The sequence below is a fragment of the Camelus bactrianus genome, chromosome 10 (genome assembly GCF_048773025.1).
Source record: "Camelus bactrianus isolate YW-2024 breed Bactrian camel chromosome 10, ASM4877302v1, whole genome shotgun sequence".
Lineage (NCBI taxonomy): Eukaryota > Metazoa > Chordata > Mammalia > Artiodactyla > Camelidae > Camelus > Camelus bactrianus.
The window spans coordinates 16,306,840-16,329,686 of record NC_133548.1 but is presented as its reverse complement, the minus strand read 5'-3'; the positions used below and the strand labels follow the sequence as shown (position 1 = coordinate 16,329,686).

The 22,847-nt window shown below is 49.0% G+C and overlaps 1 protein-coding gene across 9 annotated transcripts in view; it reads left to right on the top strand.

Annotated features, from left to right (window-relative positions):
- TSPAN18 (tetraspanin 18) overlaps positions 1–22,847 on the top strand; it is a 171,660-nt gene that overhangs the window by 80,107 nt on the left and 68,706 nt on the right. For 3 of the 9 annotated variants that reach the window (XM_074372133.1, XM_074372137.1, XM_074372136.1), the window contains exon 3: positions 21,654–21,714. The exons of the other annotated variants lie outside the window; for them this stretch is intronic. The gene's annotated coding sequence lies outside the window, so the exon portion shown is untranslated. The remainder of the gene's footprint in view (positions 1–21,653; positions 21,715–22,847) is intronic. 9 annotated transcript variants of the gene reach the window in all.

Genomic DNA, 22,847 nt, shown 5'->3' with positions numbered 1-22,847 from the left:
TGGTCCCCAGAGGTACCTGCTGTTATTCGTGCTTTGTAGATGGGATGTCTGAGGCCAGAGAGGGGAGTCCCATAGCTGAGATCACCCATCCATCCAGGAAGCTGGAGAGTCTGTCCGCAGACCTCTGATTCTTTCCGCTGAATGCTAATATCTGTTCCTTTTCTCCTTAAATATTTATTAGGCTAGGAGGGCAGAGAGCATTAGCCTGCAAGGCAGGATATCCAAATTTTACCTCTGACTAGGTGTGTGATGTGGGCAAGTCTGTTGTTTAACTTGGCCAGTGCAGAACAGACTGTGAATGACAGGAAAGCCCATTTCCCTTTGAGAGCCCTGCCCGTGCAGTGGACGCTATTTCAATACATCCTCTGGGACACAACTCTCCTGGGTCCTGACCCTAATCTTTCCCCGGCTCTGAGGCCAGGGACAGCCTGGGGCTGGAGGGCTGGAGGATTTCCTGGCTCAGCCCCACCAACTGGCCAGAGGGCATTTGGCGGGGCATCTACCCAGGGTCCTTGCCAGGGTTCTCTGTTTCCAGCTGATCAGGGCAATCAGGGAGGGTGGCACGGCTCAGTGTCACCTTTTGAGGGGTGACTGGCCCAGTGTCCTGCATTTGTCTGAAATCCGACTGGGACTCAAGAGACCTGGGCCTGGGTCCTGGCCCTGCCACTAGAAGCACATGGCCTGATTTCCCTGAATCTCAGTTTCCTCATTTGCCAAGCGGCCCGTGTGATCGCTCATAGCACTCCTGACCCTGATATTCCAGAGACCGGCCCGACAGGCCCCTCTCAAGCACCGTGGGCCTTTGCCTGTCTGAACAGGGAGAATCATCTCAGACACAGGTTTTGGCTTGTTTAGAACATTCAGTGGTATTGAAGCTTCTGGTTTCTAGATGTGAATCTGGTTCTCAGGATAGAGTCATGTTGTTCTGAACATCCTTCCTTCAATGTCGGCTTCAGACTGGTCTCCTGAGTGGTTTGGGCTGGTCTTGCCAGAGGCAGGGGTCTGGACAAGATGACCCTGCCGCTTCCTTCAGGCTCCTGGTCTGTGCCTCCATATAGGAATTTGCACCCCGACAAATGCTACTTGAGAGTTAGAAGGAGCTGTAATTATAAGGAGTGAGGTTAGGTTATCTTGGCTTCTGAGTGGGTGGGGACTGCAGAACTACTGAATTTCATGCCAGTCACAGGAGTCCAGGGAACCCGGTTCTCTCTGTCTCTGTGTGTGTGTGTGTGTGTGTGTGTGTATTTCTTTGAAACTGCTAATTGTCAGGGTGAAAATATTTACACACATTTGCTCTCCAGGAGAACGTTATAACTGAGCCCACTGGCAGCTTCGTTGAAGTCAAACAGCCACAGTCAACGTGGAAATCCTAATTAATAGACACTCATGCTGTTCTTGGGCATGGCAGCGGAAGTAATTATCATGATTTAATTGACTTTTTTCCCCTCTGTTATGCACTCTGCTTTTTCCATTTTCTTGAGCTCGGAAGGGTTTCTTTTTTTTTTGGAAAAAAAAAAAAACTTTCTCTTCTTTTCCCTTTTATACGGACTGTTTTTCACACCAGTGCTCTGTTTGTCAAATCGTATTACAGTAAATATTGTGACAGCACAAGTCTCTATATTACAGAAAAGTCCAGCGCCTGAGCCAATGGCTTACTTATTAGGAGTGTATTGGTTTTGGAAAGGTGCAGTCAGACCCAGCAAAGGTGTCTGGCAAGCAGGAGGGGAACTGATTTGCTCAGAGGTGCTGGTCTGGGCAAGCTCCTTGGGACGGCGGGGGATGGAGGGCTACATGCACTAGTGCCCCTCCAGGGAGGTTGCTGTCAAGATCCATTCAGAGTTCCGGGAAACCCAAGAGGCAAAAATGCGCCACTTCGGAGCTCCTAGAACCAGAAAACCATCTGAAGAATTCTATACGCTGGTCAGGCCCCCTTAGAGTGGCTCACTGCTCTCTCGGCTTTGACTAGCAGTGTCTGCTAATTCATCTTGACTCTGACCTTGGTGAGTGGACCCTGCGTTTTCATGGGTTTCAGTCCACCTCCCCGTAGCCAGCTGGCCAGACTGTCTACTCAGAGCCTCCCTGTGCAAGCCTGAACACCTTCCCCACCAGGCCAAGGTCAAGGGGTGGGCAGCCCTGGGCACAGGTGTCTTCCCTGGTCCCATCAGCTGTGGCAAGTGGGCAGGGTCATGTGGTCTGCTGTCCACTTCTTAGGACCTATGAACAGAGCCTTTTGCAAATGGTTGGGACTGTGGGAGGTGCTGATGCTCTAGAGCTTGACTGCTTGGGTTCGATTCCTGATTCGACCACTCACTTGCTGTGCATCCTCAGGAAAATTACTTAAACTTTCTGTGTCTTGGTATCCTCATCACTAAAATAATAGCCCTTACTTCATAGAGTTGTTACGAAAGATAAATGACTTCAATCTTGTAATATACTGGATAGGCCCTCAATAAAATGTTTATCAATAGGGTCAGGTGGACAGGTGAGGCACCACCCTGTGTCTGATCAGCAAATGTGAAAATCCCAGAGTCACAGACATTGAGGACTGTAGGGAGCCTGAGTGACCATCTAGGTTAGCCCTCTAATCATACACAAGGGGAAATAAGCAGAGAGGGGATGTAACCTTTATTAAGGTCAAATAATTTTAACTAATATAATATTGGACTATTTGGCATGGAGCTAAAATTAAGACCAAGACATTTCCTTAGGTCTCATTGGGGATGATTAAGACTGCTATATTTTTATTAGAATATTACATATAATAAAATAAGGTAGAAGCGAAGATAAGCCTAGGGTTGTTCTGTTTCTTTTCTTCATCTCTTTTTGGGAATTCTGAATGAGGCTCATATTAATGTTTTAATTTTTTGAAGGAGGTACATCATCTTCACTGATCTTTTTCAGATGATTCCTGTGTGTTGGGTTAGTGGGAAGATGTCATCAATCAACTATGTTATTTTCTGTTTGTTTGTTTTGGGGGGGAAGTAATTAGGTTTATTTATTTATTTTTAATGGAAGTGCTGGCGATTGAACCCAGGACCTCGTGCATGCTAGGCATGCACTCTACCACTGAGCTATATCCTCCCCCAGGCTACGTTATTTTAGGCACAGCTTTTCTGAGCCTCAGTTTCCTCATCTGAAAAATGAGGATATATTACCCTACCTGGACTGAAAGCTTTCAAAGGCAGGTACGGTTTCTTTTTCACCTCTTCTTCCTCTACTAGAAGGTTGTCCAACACATAGTAGGAAACTGCAGAAATTTCTAGAAATGAGCTAAATGGTCCCATGTGGAAGTAGGGAGGGTCAGAAGAAGTCAGCTTCATAGACAGGCCATGTGGACAGCTGTGCTCCTGAAAGGTGAGGCCATTTGATGCAGGAACGGAGGTTCCAAGAAGTCAGGATTACTCCAAACTGTGATGGGTCTAGAGAAAGGATGGCCTTTGCTGGTTCCGTTTCTTGGGATGGTTGGGGGTGGAGGCCTGAATTAAACGAACTTCTGTCTGAGCCCATGAGTTTGCCAGGGTCTTTCCCAGCATTCGCAATAATGGTTGTGGGTGAAGTGGTTCTAATAGATGAGAGTCCACGACGAGTGTATCGGTTAAGGCAGTGCTGGGTGCTGTAAGAGGTAAAAGCCTAAATCTCAGTGGCTTAACACAGCGCAGATTTATTTCTCACTCAGCAACAGCTCAATAAAAGTGGAGGGCAGCTTTCCATACATTATGTAGGGCCCCTATTTTCTTCCATCTTCAAGGTGGCTTCCGAGGTCACCATGGAAGGAGGAAGAAAAGGGAGAGAGGTTTCATCTGCTCCCTTGTCACATTAGCCTGGGAGGGCTCACATCACTCCCACTCCCATTGGTGGAGGCAAGTCACATGGCCCTGTATGGCAAAGGAGCCCGGGAAATGCAGTTCCTGGCTGAGCAGCCCCTCTCTAGCCATAATCTTCACTCTGGAAGGAGCATGAGGGTTTGGGGCACAGCTAAACTTTCGTTCCTGGAATGACAACCCCTTTCAGCTGTCTAAGGCCCACTCACTTCTCAGCAGCCTGAGGAGACACAATCTATCCAGCTGAGAAAGTGTTAGACCTTAAATGAAGACCAGGCTCTGCTTCCGAGGGCAAAAGAGAGATAAGTCATTGATCTGGACCTCAGTTTCCCTAATTTTATAATAATAAGTCCTGCCGATGGACCAAGTTAATGGGAATAAAGGAGCTAAGGGTTGGCATCAGCTGCGTTTGTGTGCTAAGCATGAACACTAACTGCATGGGATTGGTCAAGTTTCTAAATTTTATGAGTCATTATAAAATCCTCCTGAGTTGCCAGGAGGATTAGCAAGACACTCCTGGCATAGAGTCGCCCCCAGGAAACGTGAGCTGCTGCTGCTGCCAGTACCCACATCATCTCTTCATTACATCACCGGAAGTGAAAGGTCTTGACTCAGGTTTAAGGGCACAGTGCATAGAATTGATATTGTCAGGAAGTTTTTTTTTTTTTTTTTCTTCAGCATGTTCCATCACTCTCTGTGACAGTTAGAGGAGCTCTTTGGAGTCCAGTAGCTGGAGGAGGGCGAGGAAGAGGAGGAGGAGAAAGAAGTCAGCCACTGGGAGCTGGGTCTATCGGTCCCACTCCCACTGGAAGTCCAGGCTTGATCGGTGAGGTTCTGCTTGGCTGTCTCTAACAGCTGCTGGACTTCCTTCTCTGTGGCCAGCTGCTGTAAATCAGTTAGAAGACAAGGCTTGGTGCTGACCCCGCCCTCTACCCCCTACCTCCCGTTTTCTGGGTCTTCCCTCAGTGAGGTGCTGCCTCACCTCCGCAGTTGAAGGTTTGGAGTTCAGGCCTTTGAGTTTCTTTGCGTTAAGCTGAGTTCTAGGAAATCTATGGGCCTCTAGTGCCTTCACATGCCCTCCTCCAGAGGTTTTCCCCTCTGCTAGGGAGGGATGGTGGTGCCCCATCCCATGCCCTTGTTAGCTTCAACATGTAGCGCTCGGAGTTCTGAGTCCCGGTTACATATTGGGTGGGGTACTCTGCTGCATATTTCCCACTTTAGCTAATGAGTTGGCTTCTTGGGGACTTCTAACCACCAGCCAGCTAGGGATGGGGGTGGGGACAGGGGATGTGGTGGCCTCCATGTTTCAGAGGAAACCACGCAGTGAGGGGGAGGGTCCCTGGGAAAGATCCTGAAAGGAATGTTTCTCCAGGAGAGGAATGAGCCATTCTGCTCTACTTTGGACCTGGGGCAGTCAGGGCCCCTCAGTGACCTCCAAACAAAGCCAGGCGGGACAATGGGAGGAAGGAGATAAAGCCCAGGGCCCTGGGGTCTGTGCCGGGATGCCTGAGGCCGGCTCTTCTCACCCCAGGGCAGCGGGCTTCCTGCTGTTACGGGGCCAGTGCCCTTTTCTTTGTACTGTGACTGTTGAGATTGTCATTCCATTTCAGAAGCTTGAGTAAGGACAGACTGTGTGTCTGATGCTTCCACGGGGGACGCTGCCATCATTCATTCATTCATTCATGCCACAAACATTTATTAGCACCACCTGGTGCCAAAGGCTTTGCTTGGTGCTAGGAATATAAAAATCAACATCCATCTACCCCTGTCCTCAGTAAACCCTTCTCTGGTCCTGGAGACAGACACCAAACAGATCCTCACGCGTCAGTGTGGCCAGTCGAACAATAGGAGCGCACCCAAGGTTCAGAAGTGGGGCCGAGAGTAAAGCAATAGACTGCCTTTTGAGGGATGGGCACTGGTCAGCACTGGGCTGGGAGGCCAGGGTGTTATGACTCGAGCACCCTTGATGCCTCCCAGATACCAAAGGTGGTCAAAGAGTTCCCTTTTTTGAATCTCTATCTGACTCCAAACCGAAGGACATTTAGAAGGCAGTCAATTAGGAGGCTGACATTTATCCAGCACTTTGCAGAAACTGTTGTGGGAGCTTTTACACACTATTACCCCAGCGATCCTTTAATCCTAAGGACACCCTATGAGGTAGGGCTGACTTTTATCCCCATTTCACAGATGAGGGGACTGAGCCCCAGGCACTGGCCCAGTTCACATCACTGCAGAAGTGGGCAGCTGGGTGGGAACCCAGGTCTGCATGACTCTGGTGCCCTCGCGTTCTCATTGTGTCCTGCTGCCTTTGGTCAACCGCACCTTCCCCTCGGGGTGCTCTATTGCAGGGTTTTCAGGCATAGCAGAGGCTGAGCCCCTCCTAGGACAAGGATAGTCTTGCCTGACTTGATGCATCCGAGAGGCGTCCCCTTGTTGGGGGGCAGGGGGAGGCTCTTGACAGACGAGAGCTGCAAACAGGAGCCAGGGTCTGGCTGTCTCATTAAAGGTTTCCAGAAGGTCTCTGAGTCAGCCCTTGAGCCTGATAGAAATGCATCAGGGTGAGAGTTCTACGGGTTTCCTATCACCTGGGGCCTGTATTCTTTTACAAGGCCATTTCCTGGATTCTCAGCTTCCCCCGGTTATACACAGAGGCCCTGCTGGGCTTGTGTCTCCATCAGTGTGTTTAGTGGTGGGTGCTCCCTCAGCCTGTCCTACAGCACCCCCAGGGGGAGGTGGCCTTGGAATCAGGCTGTGTGCCCTCGCTCTGCTCCTGTCCTGGCTGTGGGGCTTGGGCAGGGAGCTTCAGCTCTTCCCGCCTCCCATTTCCCATCATTAAAATGGAACAATGATAAAATCTCCCTTAACAGCCTGGAGGAAAGACAGTGGGAGACAGGGGATAGTAAACACTCTTTACATCCCCAAGTTTGGGGTATACAGGATAAACAAGAGCTTTCCTGGAATAAGGAAAGTTAAAAAAAAAAAGTTTGCATCACCAGTACATGAACTATAGGCATTTTCAGGCTGTCACTGTGTCTGCTGCCTGCACATAGCACCAACTCTAGCACCTGAGCTTCTGTGCGCCAGACGCTGTGCTCAGGGCTTGACCTCCCTCACCTCTTCTCACTAAGTTTAGAGATGAGGAAACTGGTGCACAGAGTGGTTAAGTAATTTGCCAATGTCATGCAGCTAGCAGGTGGTAGAGCCAGGACAGAAACCAGAAATGTCTGACTCCAAAGCCAGAGCCCTTCATGCCATGAGTCTGTCTCTCAACATCAGTGTGGCTTGTGGCTGGACACACACAGGTGCCTGTGTTTTGTGCAGAGCATCAGTCAGCGATGGTGGGGGGTGTTGCTCTGGGAGCTCAGGGGGAGGGCATGACCTTCCTCTGCATCATGTCATTTCTCCTGTCTGCCTTTTTGAAAAAGGCAGTTTGAATCAACTATGCATCTCCCTGTGTTCTGTGCTCCTGCTGCACTTAGAATAAAATCCCTACTCCTGTGATGGTCGGCCCCTACCCCTCTCCCCAGGTCATACCACGCACACCCTTCCCCTCGCCCACCCCACGCCATTCCCACCAGCCTCATTTCAGGTCCTAGAACAGTGTAAGCCCTTTCTTAACTCATGGGCCCCACACAGGCTGTTCCCTCTGTTTAGAGCACTTGTCCAGCTGCTGTATCTTGCAGGCTCCTCTCAGTCTTCACTGTTCAGCTCAGATACACCTCCCTGGGAAGCCCTTCTTCCTCTTCTCTCTCAGTTCACTCTATTTATTGCTTTTGTGGCACATATTTCCAACTGGATTTACAGATTGATTTGCTGGATTATTTATTTAATAATAGTGTGCGAGTGCTGTGGGGACAGAGACATTTCTGTTTAGCGTTCACCATTGCATCCCATGGTCATGCCCAGTAGTTGGCAAAAAGGTGTTGCTCAGTATTTAGTTGCTAGTTAGAGAATGTATTTGCTGATCAGAATTTATTGGCTGATAGGTTTAGCCTGACGGGAAAGGGAAGGGGAAATATTTATGGAGCATCAGTTAGGTACCAGCTGTAGTCTGGCCACATTCATGTTCATTATCTTCTTTGATTTTAGGAGGAAAGATCACCTATATTTTGCAGATGAGGAAACTGAGGCAAGGGGGGCTAGACCAGGGGTCACTCAAATTCCTACAGGGGGTGGGGCAGCTAACACAAGTTAGTGAGCAGGTTGAGTGGCAAACAGACAAAGAAACAGGAGCCCAAGCTCAATGATAGTGGCCATTTAACCATGATGGGCTTGTCTGGGAGACACCAGGGAGCAGTGGGGAGTGCAGTAAACTTCAACACACACTCCATCTAAAGAGAGAAGCTACATTTCAGCTCCAGTATTTTCAGATCTCCTGAAATTTAAAAAAAAAGAAGTCAAAAACTCAGATTTTTCAAGGGAGAATTTTTCAGTTGTTAAATACTGCTAACTCATTCATAATTTCAAAAAATGCCACTGTACTATTGCTATGATGGGCCAGTGGAGCTGTGCTTCACCAGACACTGGTTTTCAACTCTGGCTTAGAGTATGGGAAGCAGAAAAGCAGGAAGGCTCCTCTGGAAATCCTAGTCTGTCCTGCCCTATCAGACCTGTTGAAAGACTGTCTCCTACCTCAGGAACCAATGAAAAGATAATGTGTGCTTGGAGCTCTGGATTCAGAAGATGTGGCCCAGAGAAAAGATGTTAGGACTTGCTGGTGCACTGGAGCTGATGAGTGCTGTTCCGTTTCTTTGTTCCTTGCTTTCAGAGTCCCTCACCCAGGCTCCAGCCCTAGGGACCCCAGAACTTGGCTTTGGAACAAGCAAGCCCACAAATCCAGACCTGAACATCACTGTGCTTATTCACACAGCACACTGAACACTCCCTGTCCTGTTGGAGAAGTTGGGGTCATCAGAGGGTCTGTGTCACTCATTTACTCACCCATTTATTCATTCACAAATGTATGATTTTTCTATTTAACTAGAGTTGATTTACAATATCGTGTTAGTTTCAGGCATACAGCTTCAGATTTTTTTTCATTATGGGTTATTCCAAGATATTGAATATAGTTCCCTGTGCTATACAGTAAATCCTTGTTGTTTATCTATTTTATATATGGTGGTGTATATCTGTTACTCCTATAGTCTTAATTTATCCCTCCCACTTCCCTTTCCCCTCTGGTAACCATAGTTTCTTTTCTATGTCTGTGAGTCTGTTTTGTAAATAAATTGATATGTATTTTTTTTAGATTCCACACATAAGTGATGTATAATATTTGTCTTTGTCTGTCTGCCTAACTTCACTTAGTACGTTAATCTCTGGGTCCACCTATGCTGCTGCAAATGGCAATATTTTATTCTTTTTTATGGCTGAGTAATATTCCACTGTATCTATCTTGCTAGCTTTCTATGTCACATCTTCTTTATCCATTCATCTGTTAATGGACACTCAGGTTGCTTCTCCTGCACAAACCTATCTTGGTGTCCCAAGTTGGCATCCATCCTGAGTGTCCAGTGTGTGGGATTTGAACCCAGGCAGCCCACCTCTGAGTTGCTTCCTTTTCATCAGCACATTTTCTGCATCTTGCCCCTGTCTGTATATCTAGCCCCCAGCATGAGTCCTGGCAGAGTCCATGCTGTGATGAATCAGTGATTCTTGTAAGTTTCCCTCTCAATGGAGAGGAAACATTTTTATTCTCAGCTCCCCTTTCTTTCTTTTTCCCTCATTCCTTCTGTTCCTTCTGTCCCTCCCCAGCCCAGCCAGCTTCCATATCCACCCATATCTCAATCCAGGACCCTCGACTTCCACATCGAATCTGACCCTCCCCCAGTCTGGAAAGAATCTTCCCAACTCTGAGCTGCTTCTCTCCATGTTGACAGCTGAAATATAAGCCTGAACTAGCCTTTCGTCTCCGCTCCAAACCACCACTGTCCCTGGAGGGATCTGTTTCTCTGGAGCATCCTCATTCTCGCCGGGACCCTGGGGAGGGTCCTCCCATCCCTGCTCCCCTGACCCCATAGCCCAAGGTGGCAGGTCTCCCGTGGCCAGGCTTCCCAAAGCTGCCCCTCCTCACATCCCCACTGCCTCGGGCCACACCCTCTGCCTGACCTGCTCCTGCTCTTTCCACCCCCAGCAGCCATCTCCTCGTTCAGCTGACAGCCTTCCCTCACCAGCTGCAGAGACACTCACTTATTCAAATAAACCTCAATGGCCTCCCAGTGCCATTTCCAGACCTTCCACAGAGGATGGGCCTGGATATCCCTGGGATTTTATTTTCCAGCAATGCCCCTTTGACATCTACCAAGTAAGGCAGTTCATTAATACCTCCCTGCACTCCCACTCTGTGCCTTTGCACACACGGTCCCCTCCACAAGGAATGCCCTTCCTCCCTTCTCTGCCTGCCTAAAGCTTCCACATTTGGAGGACACCTCCTCCAGGAGGCCAGCCTCCCCTGCTCCAACAGAAACACCCTCTCCCAAGTTGGAGCTCCATAGAATATTGTCTGCCCCTTACTGTCCACTTCTGTGCCTGGCTGTTCATGACCCAGCTACAGGGGCAGGGTCCTGGACATAGGACCTGGGTTTAAATCCTAGCTTTCCTTCCTATTGGCTTAGTGACCTTGGGCAAGTAGCTTAACCTCTCTAAGTCCCATTCCTTCATCTGTAAAGTGGAATAATAAGACTACTTTGCTGGACTTGTTTAATGATTAAAGACTAAGTAAAGCCCCCAGTTCCATGCTGGCATGTCACAAATGGTGACTGTTAAATAATTACTCCTCATTTGTCTTTAGCTACCTTGATGCCAGGGGTGTTACCTTCCACCTCCTCCAGGAAGCCCTCCCTGACCTCCTAGGCTTAGTCCTTCCTTCCTCTTACACCCCCCAGCGCTTCATTAATGACCACTTTTTACCCCTTAGAACAGTTATTGAATGATTTTATCTTTTATGCTAGAGGCTTATGAGGATGAATGACATAGTCTTACCTCGGGGAGCTCTGCTGAGGTGGCTAAGTTCACTGTGGATCCGTGTCAACCCAGAAGGGTGGCCAGCAGGGAAGCGGCACCAGGAGCAGGCAGGCCACCCTGCTGCGCAGAGAAGGTACTGGCCCCTCTGGCCTGCCTGCAGACACAGGATCTGATCCACACCTTACCTCTCCCTTAATTTTTTCCTTCTTAAAAGTCATCTGGGTCTCTGGGATCTGGGGACATGCAGGGAATAATGACACCCCCCACCTATTCCTGATCGTCTCCAATTAAGTGCTCACTCCCACCTAGAAGAGGAGGCTGCTTTGCCCATAACCTGCCCAGATGGAGCCTGCTGGGCAGGTAAATAACACACAGAAAAGGAATTTATGACGGCGGCTAGGCAGTCATTAATCTGCTGCCTCCTGCGTGCAGCCCAGCTATCAGCCTTTGTTTCCAAGGTTTAAACCCAGGCAAACTGTGGGATCTCCGAGACCAGGAGCAAGGAGGGGGCTTTTTATGATTCTTTTTTCTCTCTTTCAAAGGGACCCACAGGGAGAAGGGGGGATTGAGGCACTGAACAGTGGGTCATTAACTCCTTTCCAGCCTGTACCTCGGCCACTCTGGCACAAGGACCTGCCAGCTCCGTTGCCCACCCCACCACCCCAGAGCCTCCCTCCCCTGCTGAGAAGACAAATCCCTGCCTGAGCTGGGCTCAGCGTTGGCTCAGAGGGAGAGAGCCTTGAGAGGTCCTTCTCAGGAAGGGAGAGAAACAGCCCCAGGGAACAGCCCAACATATTCGGCTTCAGATCACACTGTGCGGGCTTGAGTTGGCAAATGATGAATCTATTTTATTTTTATTTCTTTTTCACTTTGATGAAACCCAAGACCCCACAAGGAGTTTTCCTCCATTATCCTTTACTAGATGCACCTCCCCAGCACCCCCTCCTCCATTTTTCTCAGGTCTCCAAGGAGCTGGGGGAAGTCATCACACAGAGAGGAGGTGAGGCACGCAGGCTTGGTGTCATGCTGATGTGGGTTGGAATCCCACTCGGCTACTTACTCACTCTGTGACTCAGGCATATCGTTAAACTTCCCTGGCCTCAGTTTACTCGTCTGAAAAATGGGAATCATCACAGTGCTCACCTCAAAGTGTCGCTGTTAAATGAGACAACATAGGTATCATAGTCTGGGTCCCCCAGAAGTAGACCCCAAGACAAACATTTGTGTATAATGGATTTATTAAGGATGAATTCCCAGAAGAAACCAGTGAGAAGTCTGGGGAGCAGAACAGGGAAGAAGAGGAAGGCAAGAGAGGGAGGGATGCCAGGCATAGTGCTGTGGAGGCTGCTGACCACCTGACCTGCCGGGAACTCTGGGGTGTTAGTTGCATCTCCAAGTTTGTCTCAACTTGAGTCAAGAGACCTGGGCTTTCATCCTCCCACACCCTGAGACGTTGGCTAAGGGCCACCCTGAGCATGCGGGAGGGATGTTGGCTCCCAGGCACTTCGGGCTCCCTGTGTGCTGGACAGAGGTCTCCAGTAGCCCGAGGGCAGTCCTCTCATGAGAGTGGCAGGTGCAGGACTTCGGAGGAAAAAGCACACAGGAGAGGGCCTTGGAGGAGCCCCGATGGTGCCACTGCCACATGTGAAGCTCTTAGTGGGCACATAGTGAGTGTGCAGCTCATGGTCCCTGGGATCAGAGTCACTAGACAGTTCATGAAGAAAAGGGTCACAGAGAGGTCAGGACCTTGACCTGAAGGTGCACAGTGCATCCATGCAGGGGCTGGAGTGGGTAAATCCTTTGTTAGACATCATAGTCCTTTGAGTTCTAAGCTGAGATCTTATTCTTATTTCCTGAGAGTCCTGCACCTTCCCTGGAGGTCTGGACCACTCCTGGGGGCCTGATTCTGCTGGGAAAGGGATCTGGAGCCCAGTTCTGACCATGTCTCTCCCTGACTCCTCTTCTCGTGGCTGCATCGTATTTCACTGGGTGGATGGTCATTCCAAGATGTGTCCACTCCGCTGTTGATGAGCATTTAGATGGAGTGGTAGACAGAATAATAGGCCTCCAAAGATGTCCACGTCCTAATCCCTGGAACCTATGAATATATTTTTTTACCTGGCTAAAGGGGCTTTGTAAATGTGCTTAATTTAAGGACATTGAGATGGGGAGATTATCCTGGATTATCCGGGTGGGGCCAATCTAATCTCATGGGTCCTTAAAGAGGGGAAGGGAGGTTTGACTACACAAGGGGACTCTCAGGGTGATGCAGCCTGAGAAAGACTAGGCTGGCCATGACCTTGAAGTCAGGCAGGACCATGAGGCAAGGAACACAGGCAGCGTCGAGAATCTGGAAAAAGCAAGGAAAAGGATTCTCCCTAGTGTTTCCAGAAGGAACACAGCCCTGCTAACACCTTGATTTTTGCCCAGTGAGTCCCATTTCAAAGGACTTCTGTCTTCTAGAAGTCTGAGCTAATACCTGTGTGTTACTTTAAGCCCCTCCCCTTGTGGGAATTGATGACAGCTGCTGCAGGAAACCGTACTAGGCGGTGTGATATGTCAGCCGGGCGAGGCTGTAGGATCCAGTTGCTGGAACCCAACACCAATCTAGGTGTTACCGTGAAGGCGTTTTGTAGACGTGGCTGACATCTGCAATCTGTTGACTTTAGGTATGCAGGAGGGCCTTATCCAATCAGGTGAAAGGCTTAAGAGCAAAAACTGAGATTTCCCAAGAAAGAAGGAATTCTGCCTCAAGGCTGTATCAGTGCCTGGGTTTCCAGCCCACCAGCCTGCCTTGCGGATGTGGGACTTGCTAGCCTGACAACAGCATGAGCCAATTCCTTAAAAGAAATCTCTCTAAACACGCGCACACACACACACACACGGATTTATCATATATATGTGATATCATGTATATCATATATACGTGTGTGTGTGTGTGTGTGTGTGTATATATATATATATATATATATATATATATATATATATATATATATATATATATATATATATATATATGTAACTCCTATTGGTTCTGTTTCTCTGGAGACCTGACTACTGCAGGTGGCTTCTGGTATTTTCGGCCGTGATGGACAGTGCTGCTGGGAACACTGTGGACACACAAATATGTTTCCATTCTTTCTGCCTCCATGGGGGAGCTGCCCTGTGGTTCAGAGCATTAGTGCCTTAGACCCTGGTCTCCTGGCTCCTGGTCCTCTGCTCCCTCCACGAAGGCTGCTTCCCTTGCCTCCTGTAAGGAGAAATCTCTTCCGAGACACCCTGTGGGACAAGGCCAAATAAATGAGCCCGTGTGTGTCTGCCTATTTCCCTCTCATGAGTTTTCTCCCTCAAGCTCTTCGTTCCCTTTTCCTGGGGCCTCTGGTCCATCTCTCTCCCCATCGTGGGGCCTTGGGCGAGTCCTTGCGTCTCTCTGTGTCTCCCCTGCACATCTTCTCTGGAATCCACATTCCTCTGCTTCTTCCCCTTTCTTCCAGCCTGCCTCCCTCTTCCCCCATCCCCTGGAGTCTCTATGCCCCAGGGGTTTCTTTCTGCCAACTCTTCCCCCCTCACCACCTGCCTTCTCTCTGCTTCACTAATCTTGTCTAATTGCTTTCTGGAGCCAAGATTGGCACCATTAGAACTGAGCATGTGATGGGGGGGTGGGGGTTGACAGAGTGATGCCCCTAGATGCTCAAGGGCTATTTAGGGGTCAGGGCGGCCTTTGGCCAATGGGGAGCAGCTGGAGGGCAGGGTGGGATGTGGGCCAGTGACTTGCCATCCAGGGAGGCCAAGGTGGGCGTGGTTTGATTCTCGGGGCTCCCAGCAGAATGGACTTCCTGGGGCCCAGTGCTGGGTCGTGTCCTCCCAAGCACACCCCCCATTCTGTATGCACACTCCTAGATGCCACACTCAGGGTGGGTGGCTGTGCTTGGCTTCTCGCAGAGAGGAGCCCACGGCCAGAACCTCCCCAGAGCCCAGGGCTACCTCAGGAACGAGCACCATCCCAGGTCAGCCTGAGCCTTGCTCTATGGGAAACAAAGGTGTCACCTTGGCCAAGTCCTCCACAGGGAGAAAACATCACCACTGCGGCCAGGGAACCTTGAGCAAGGTTACCCGAAGCTCAGGTTACCCGTCTGTGAAATGGGGCTGATGGTGCTGCATATGGAGACTGCTTGGAGAGGGCATCCTGCAGTGCCTGGCATGCAGTGAGGGCCCCATAAAGACATGCCAGCCTTGTCACTTGGGGGCGGGGGGGGGACAGCCTTGAGTGTCCTTGCCCGCGTCCCCTGGGGAGGTGTCTTTCTCCCTCTTTTGGGGGAGTTGACATAATCAGAGCTAGAAGCTGTGGGATGTCAACATTTGCAACAAACAAGCAACATTTGCACTGCACTTCAGAAGGAATAAAGCCCTTTTCATAGGCGATCTCGTTTAACTCTCCTAACAGCCTGGGGGGAAGGGAATTATTCTTCTCATTTTGCAGAGGAGAAGACCCAAGTTCAAAGGAGTGAAGTAGGTGCGCGCTGGAGGGCACCCAGCTCTGAGCTGGGATGGAGCGGGACTCCCATCCAGGGCATGCTGGCTCCAGAAGGCGTTCTTTCTCCTCCCGGAGGGGCAGGCCCAGACTCCGAGGCGCAAAGCAAACCTCAGGCTGTTTCCGTTTCAACTTTAGTGCAGCTGCATGCTGCTGGCTGGTGTGCAAAGCATCCCACCTTAATTATCCTGCTTGATCGTGACACAGCTTGCAGTGCAGGCACGAGATCTTAGCCCCACTCTACAGACAAGAAAAGCACAGCCTGGAGAGATGGAATCACATGCCAGCAAGTGGCACAGAGCCATTCTCCAAGCTTGGGGCTCCTGGTATGTGACTGTGGGCACATCTCTTGACAGCTCTGAGCCTTGGTTACCCAAATGATATTATCTCCAAGGGTTGTCATGAGAATGAAATGACACAAGGATGCAGAGAGCCTGGCATCATCACAGTACCTGCTGGGTCCGCTACACCTGAACATTTTCTTTCTTTGGGAAATTCTTACATGAGCCTCCTAGGGCAGCAAGGGCTCTGGAGTGCTGCCTGAGAGGATGGAAAAAGGCACAGATATTTAGTGAGTACTGTGTCTATGTCAGAGGGTTTAATAGTCACAGACACAGTGGCTACCCACATGGAACTTACACTCCAGGGCAGAAGACAGAAAATAAGGAAGCCACAAATTCCTCTAATGACTGCATGTTGTAATCTGTGGTTTGAAGGTGGAAAAAGAAAACACGAGGGAGAAGGACTACTTATCTGGTCAGCAGAGGCTTTGAGGAGGGGACCTCTAAGCCTGTGCCCTAAAGCAGGTAGAGCCTGGCCATGCAGAACTGGAGAGAGGAGGGTTCCAGGTTGAGACAGCAAGGTGAGCAAAGGCCCTGGGGCAGAAATGGGTTGAAGTGTTAAAGGATGGAGGGAAGAGCATTGTGGCTGGGGCCTAGTGAGAAATGAGGGCGTGGTTCAATCCTTGGCCAGGGAGGTTGGCAGGGACCTGACCATGAGGATCTGGTCATGGGTTTGGACTTTATGCTGAATAAGAAGCTGTAGACGAGGATTTAAGCAGGGAGAGACACAACGTGGTTTTGATTTTCAGTAAGCAATTTGTAAGTTCATAAACAGTTATAGCTGAATGGATCTCTAACTATGATCTAGTCCACCCCTTCATAGCATGGTGGGGAAACTGAGGCCCCAAAGGTGGGAAGCCGATGGCCAATGTCACACAGCACATTAGGGCAGAAGCAGCCCTCAACCCAGGATCCCAGACTCCAGTTTTAGTGCTCCTTTTTTTTTTTCTGTTTATTTTTTTTAATTGAAGTACAGTCAGTTTACAGTGTTGTGTCAATTGCTGGTGTACAGCATAATGCTTCAGTCATACATGAACATACATAAATTCATTTTCATTTTGTTTTTCATTGTAGGTTACTACAAGATATTGAATATAGTTCCCTGTGCTATACAGTATTAACTTGTTGTTTATCTATTTTATATAGTAGTTAATATCTGCAAATCTCGAACTCTCAATTTATCCCTTCTCACCCCCTTCCCCTTCTGGTAACCATAGTTTGTTTTCTGTGCCTATGTGTCTGTTTCTGTTTTGTAAATAAGTTCATTTGTCTTTTTTTTTTTTTTTTAGATTCCACATATAAGTGATATCGTATGGTATTTGTCTTTCTCTTTCTGGCTTACTTCACTTAGAATGACAAATCTCCAGGTCCATCCATGTTGCTGCAAATGGCATTATTTTATTATTTTTTATGGCTGAGTAGTATTCCATTACGTAAATATACCACAACTTCTTTATCTAGTCATCTGTCGATGGACATTTAGGTAGTTTCCATGTCTTGGTTATTGTAAATAGTGCTGCTATGAACATTGGGGTGCAGGTGTCTTTTCAAATTAAAATTTCCTCTGGATATATGCTCAGTTGTGGGATTGCTGGATCATAGGGTAAGTCTATTTTTAATCTTTTGAGGAATCTCCACACTGTTTGCCATAATGGCTGCACCAAACTATATTCCCACCAATAGTGTAGGAGGGTTCCCCTTTTGTCCACAGCCTCTCCAGCATTTGTCATTTGTGGACTTTTGAATGATGGCCATTCTGACTGGTGTGAGGTGATACCTCATTGTAGTTTTTATTGGCATTTCTCTGAGAATTAGTGATATTGAGTACTTTTTATGTTAGTACTCCTTCCCTTGAAAAGCCCAGGGCCAGACACTGCTTCTGTCTCCTTTGAGGATGAGCCCTTCATGGCTCTGGCCCAATAGCCATAGGGACCGCGCCAGCATCCGTGCCTTCCCAGGTCAAACCAGTGGCCATCCCTTTCCCATGATGACTTTGGTTCCATGGCCACTGTCTTAGATCCCTTTATGCCAAAGAAACACACATGGGCCAAGTCTGAGTTTTAAACCACACCCTCACTGTAGTAATTGCAATTATGCCTGGATGTGCTTGACCCCATGCAAAGAGACATCTGCTTGCAATTCTGGGAATGGGTTTAGCATTTTTGCTCTGTGATGCACAGAGCATTTCCCTTGCATGACCATGTTTCTCTCTCTTGGAGGGGAGTCCTGGCAGCATGACTCTCTTTTTGCAGATGGGATGATGAGGCCAGAAGTGGCTGACTGACTTACACAAAGTCAGAGAGGGAGAACGAGCAAGAGAAGGGGCCTCTCTCGGCAAGAGAAAGGGAAGAAAAAGAATAAAATGAATACACTGTCTCCGAATTCCCACATTAGGACCTAAGAATCATTCTCCAGGCTTTGAGAATCATAAAATGATAGGGCTGATGGGCCTGAGAGATGGCTTGGTCCAATTGATCCTCTGGTAATTGAAAAAAATAGGTATAATATATATACAGTAAAGTGCCTACATCTCCAATGTACAGATCAATGGTTTTATTTACCAAGTAAAAACCAGGCAGATCAAAATATAGAACATTTCTGGCCCATCACCCCAGGAGGCTACCTGTGTCCCATCCCAGTGGCTACTCCCCTTACCCCACCCCTGTACACCCCATGTAACAACTGTTCTGGTTTCGATCACCATCAAGCTGTTGTTCTTTTTCTTGAACTTCACATAAATGGAATTGTGCAACATGAACTCCTCCAGACCTGGCTTCTTTAGCTCAACACAATGATTTTATGGTCCATCCATGCTGTTGCACATGACAGCAGTTTGTTCTTTTTTCACTGCTATGTAATATTCCATCGTGTGATTATATTTGATGACTTATTTGTCCATTCTTTTGTAGATGGATGTTGAGTTGTTTCCTGTTCTGGATGCTTTGCAATAAAGCTGCAATAAACGTTGTGGTCCAGATCATTGTGGGCATATGCAGGCATTTCTCTTGGGTGTGTAACTAACTGGGAGTGGAAATGCGTGGCTGTCATAGGTTTAACTTTAATAGACAGTGCCAGAGGGAGTGGTTGTGCCATTGGACGGTCCTGAAAGCAGCGTATGAATGTTCCAGTTGCTCCACCTCCTCACCCATGCTTGGTGTCATCCTTCTGTTCCGTTTTAGTCAGTTGGTGGTTGTGTATCTCACTGTGGTTTTTATTTGCATTTCCCCAGTGAGTAATGATGCTGAGCACCTTTCTATCTACTTATCTGCTATTTGGATAATTTCTTTGGGGAAGTATCTGCTCAACTCTATTGCCCAGTTTCAACTGGGTTGTTTTCTTATTTTCTTACTGATTTGTAGGAGTTCTTTACATATGCTGGATACAAGTTCCTTGTAATACATATGTATTGCAAACATGTCTTTCAGTCGGCAGTTTGTTTTTCACTCTCTTGTGTCTGCAGATAGTTTGAGAGGGAAGAAAATGAATACTTATTGAGAGCTTCCTTCCTGCCAGTCCAGGTGTTCTGTGTGTCTGACTGTCTCACCTGGCCTGATGCTCATCACCATGCAGGGAGGTGGGCATCACCACCCTCCACCCCTCCATGCCCAACACCACCTGACAATAAGGGATTTAAGGAACTGGTCCATGATCTCAGGGCTGGCAAGTGGCTAGGCTGGATTTCTCTCGTCCCAAAGCTCTCTCTTTCTGCTTTGAGTGTCAGTGGAGAGGTCCCCCTCCACCCGCCACCCCCTGTAATTAGCTTGTCTTACCATCAACACCAGATAGAGAGCAAATTCAGGGAAGTCTGTGTCTCTTCGCCTTCCTTGGAGTGAGGGCTTCCTAATTTGGCTGCCTTGTTTTGTTTGAATTTCTTGGCATCTTTAACTCACATTCCACTGCAGATTCAAAAGAGCTTCCAAAAGTGTATTGAAAAGGTTGGCACTGTCTGATGTTTGAGATGAATGTTAATGCCAATACCTTAAACGTATATAGTTCCTTTAGTTAATAAATGTACTTCCAGGATGAATATCTTATTGCATATTCATTAGTTAAGTCAGTGAGGTAAGCAGGGCAACAATTACTAGAGAGATCATGTTCTGTAGACTTTCACAGAGATCAGAATTTCCGATTTTTTCCTGATCTGCAGAACCTGGAGCTGGAGGTTCCTCGTGGAGCAAAACAAACACCACAACTCAGTCAGGGCCTGGCTGGCCCAAAGAGCCCCAAACGTTTAACAGAAACAGCCGACTCTGGGTGTGTGCGTGCTGGGGCCAACTCCACTGAGAGGAAATGGAGTTGCATTTATTATAAACTGTGAACCAAGACAGGCTTCCTGCCCAGCAGGAGAACAGGTAGGAAAGAGCCTGCTTGACAGGGAGTTTGTCTGTCTCCCCCCTTGCATTCCACAAGTGTTCGGAGAGTTTCCGCTGGGAGCCGGGCCTGGGCCAGGGATGCAGAGATGAGCCAGCATGTCCCAGCCCTTCAGGAGTGAACGCGGCCTGTTAATAAGCACCATTGATTGAGCGCTCACTGCATCCCAAGCCCAGAGAGTGGAGAACTCTGCAGGCGTTGGATTATTTAACCCTCATAAAGACCCTGAGAATGTGATGAGCCCCTCAGGCTGGGGGGACCAAGGGATAACCCTGTGCTTTACGAACTCTGGCAGGAGGCAGGAGGCAAAGCCGACTGGGGCAGGACACAGGGCCTTGAAAAATGGGTAGGATCTTGAGAACAGAAATAGGGAGGGGGACCTTCCTGGCCAAGGCAACAGGAGAGGCAAAGGCCAGAGGTGGGAAGGCATGGGGCAGGCAGCAGAGGATGGTGGCCGAGGGCACCCCACTTACCTGCTCTTTGACCTTCAGCGAATTACATCCCGTCCTCCTCACCACCCTCTCCTGGCATTTAAAAAAGTTGAAGTGACATTCACATAGCATGAAATTAACCACTGTAAAATAACAATTCAGTGGCATTTAGTACATTTACAGTGTTTTGCAGCCACCACTTCTAACCAGATCCAGAAAATTTTCATCACCCACTGCCCACAGTCCCTGGCAACCACTACTTTGCTTTCTGTCTGTATGGGTTCACCTATTCTAGAGACGTTATACAAATGGAATCATACAACATGTGGCCTTTTGTACCTGGCTTCATTCACTTAGCTCATGTTTTGGAGGTTTATCCATATTATGGCATGTAGCCATAGTTCACTCTTTTTTTCTGAGTGAATAATATTCCATTGAAAGGATATATTGTGGTCCATCTGTTTATCCATTCAAATATTGATGGACATTTGGGGTGTTTCCACCTGTTGGCTACTGTGACTGGTGCTGCTATGAGCATTCGTGTCCAGGTGTTTGGTCCCTGTCTTTCATTCTTTTGGGCAGATGCCCAGGAGTGGAATTGGTCCAGGTGTCTGTCTGGTCCCTGTCTTCCATTCTTTTGGGCAGATGCCCAGGAGTGGAATTGCTGGGTCTTGGGATAATTCTCTGTTGAACTTGTTGGAGATGCATCGCCTTTTTGAACTTCAGTTTCTACATTTATAGAATGGGGATGGTAATGATAGCTCTCTCAAATGAGGTGGATGGGAAAGGGTTTTTGAGGATTCAGTGAAGTCTGGTGCCCAGGGCAGCAAGGGCTCAAGGTGCACTGGGTGAGGCCCTGTGACAGAGGGCTGGAGGTGTGGGCAGGAAGGATGAGAAGGCAGGGGGCACTTGTGCCTGGCTGGGGTTGGCTCTGCCCCTGAGCAACGGGCTGTTAGAGGCATTCTGCCCTTTCCTCACCAAGGGTGGGGCAGAGTGAGCATGTGGCTGGTGCCCTGTGAACCAGAACCCTTTCCTGCTTTTGGATCCAGGGAGGCGAGTCTTCCCCAGACCCCCTCTGCTGCCCTCACCCGGGGGTTGGCTGGATTCACACCTCCAGGGAGCGCCCAGGGACTGCCTGCCGACATAATTTACCCCCATTTGCTGGAAACCATTTTCTTTCCCCTCCTCCTTTCAGAGCCTGCCATGGAGCTGTTCAGGCTTGGCAAGCAGCAGGGGTTCAGAAACCAAATTAACAGGTAAAAATTCCCATTCTCTGCCTGTTACCAGGCCGGCTGAGCTGCATGTTCTGTGACAACAGGAATTGGGAGGGGGGTGGGGGAGGAGCCAGGTCAGTGAGAGTCATTTGAGAGGGAGAGAGTGCCAGGCTTGGGATGTGGGCACCAGAGAAGCGGTCACCAGTGATCCCACCCCCTCTCCTTTTTTGAAGTTGCCCTCCCCCAGGCTGTGGTCCCTGAGCCTGGGGCCCGGGAGTTACACAAAGTGGCAGAGAGGACAGTGAGCTTTGTCACAGGGAGGACCCTAACCGCTGGGCATCCCTGTCCCCATCTTGGCAGCTGAATTCAGGTCCCCTTGGTTAGTGGGAGGCAAGCCCTGGGGCCCAGCAATCAGGTAGGACTGAGGTCAAATCTAAGTGGGGCTACATAGAAGTTGTAAGCGACGTTGGGCAAATTATAATCTCTCTGAGCCTCAGCTTCATCTGTAAAAGGGAGCTAACAAACCCTCTTGGCTGGGTTGTTGTTGGTGTTCAGTGCCATCAGGTGGGAAAGGGATTTGCACAGCGTGTTGTAAGCTCTTGATGTTAGAACGAGGTGGGGGGCGCAGTGGTCATGGTTGAAGGGGTCTTGTCATGGTCAGCCTGTCTCGGGTTTGTCTCCCACTGGGCGTTGACTCCCCAGATGGCAGGAACCATGTCTGTCTCCTTTTTGTCTTAGGTCGGGTTCTCTAAAAAAGCAGAACCTGAGCAGAGATGGCTATGCAAGTGAGTTATTGAGGGAAGATTCTCGGGACCAGGAAAGGGAGGAGGATAAGGCAGAGAGAGAGGCTAAGCAAGGATGAGGTTCAAGAGCACTGTAGCCTCAGCCGGATCCCAGGGGGAGCTCCTGAACGTGAATGACATTTCAGACTTTGTGCTCAGCATCCTCTGTCGGGGGCTATGGGCTATGCCGGGGGGTGGGAACAAGGGTATAGCCTCCCAAGCATCTCTGGGTGACCTGGCTCCAAACAGCCTGAGCTGGCAGTCTGTCTGGAGAAGGGACAGGTGAGGACTTCTGTAGCCAGCACTGCCGCGGTTCGGGGAGGGGTGCACCCTCCAGGAAAGGACGCACACACCCAGGATCCCTGACTTTGGAATTAGGAAGGAAGCATCAGC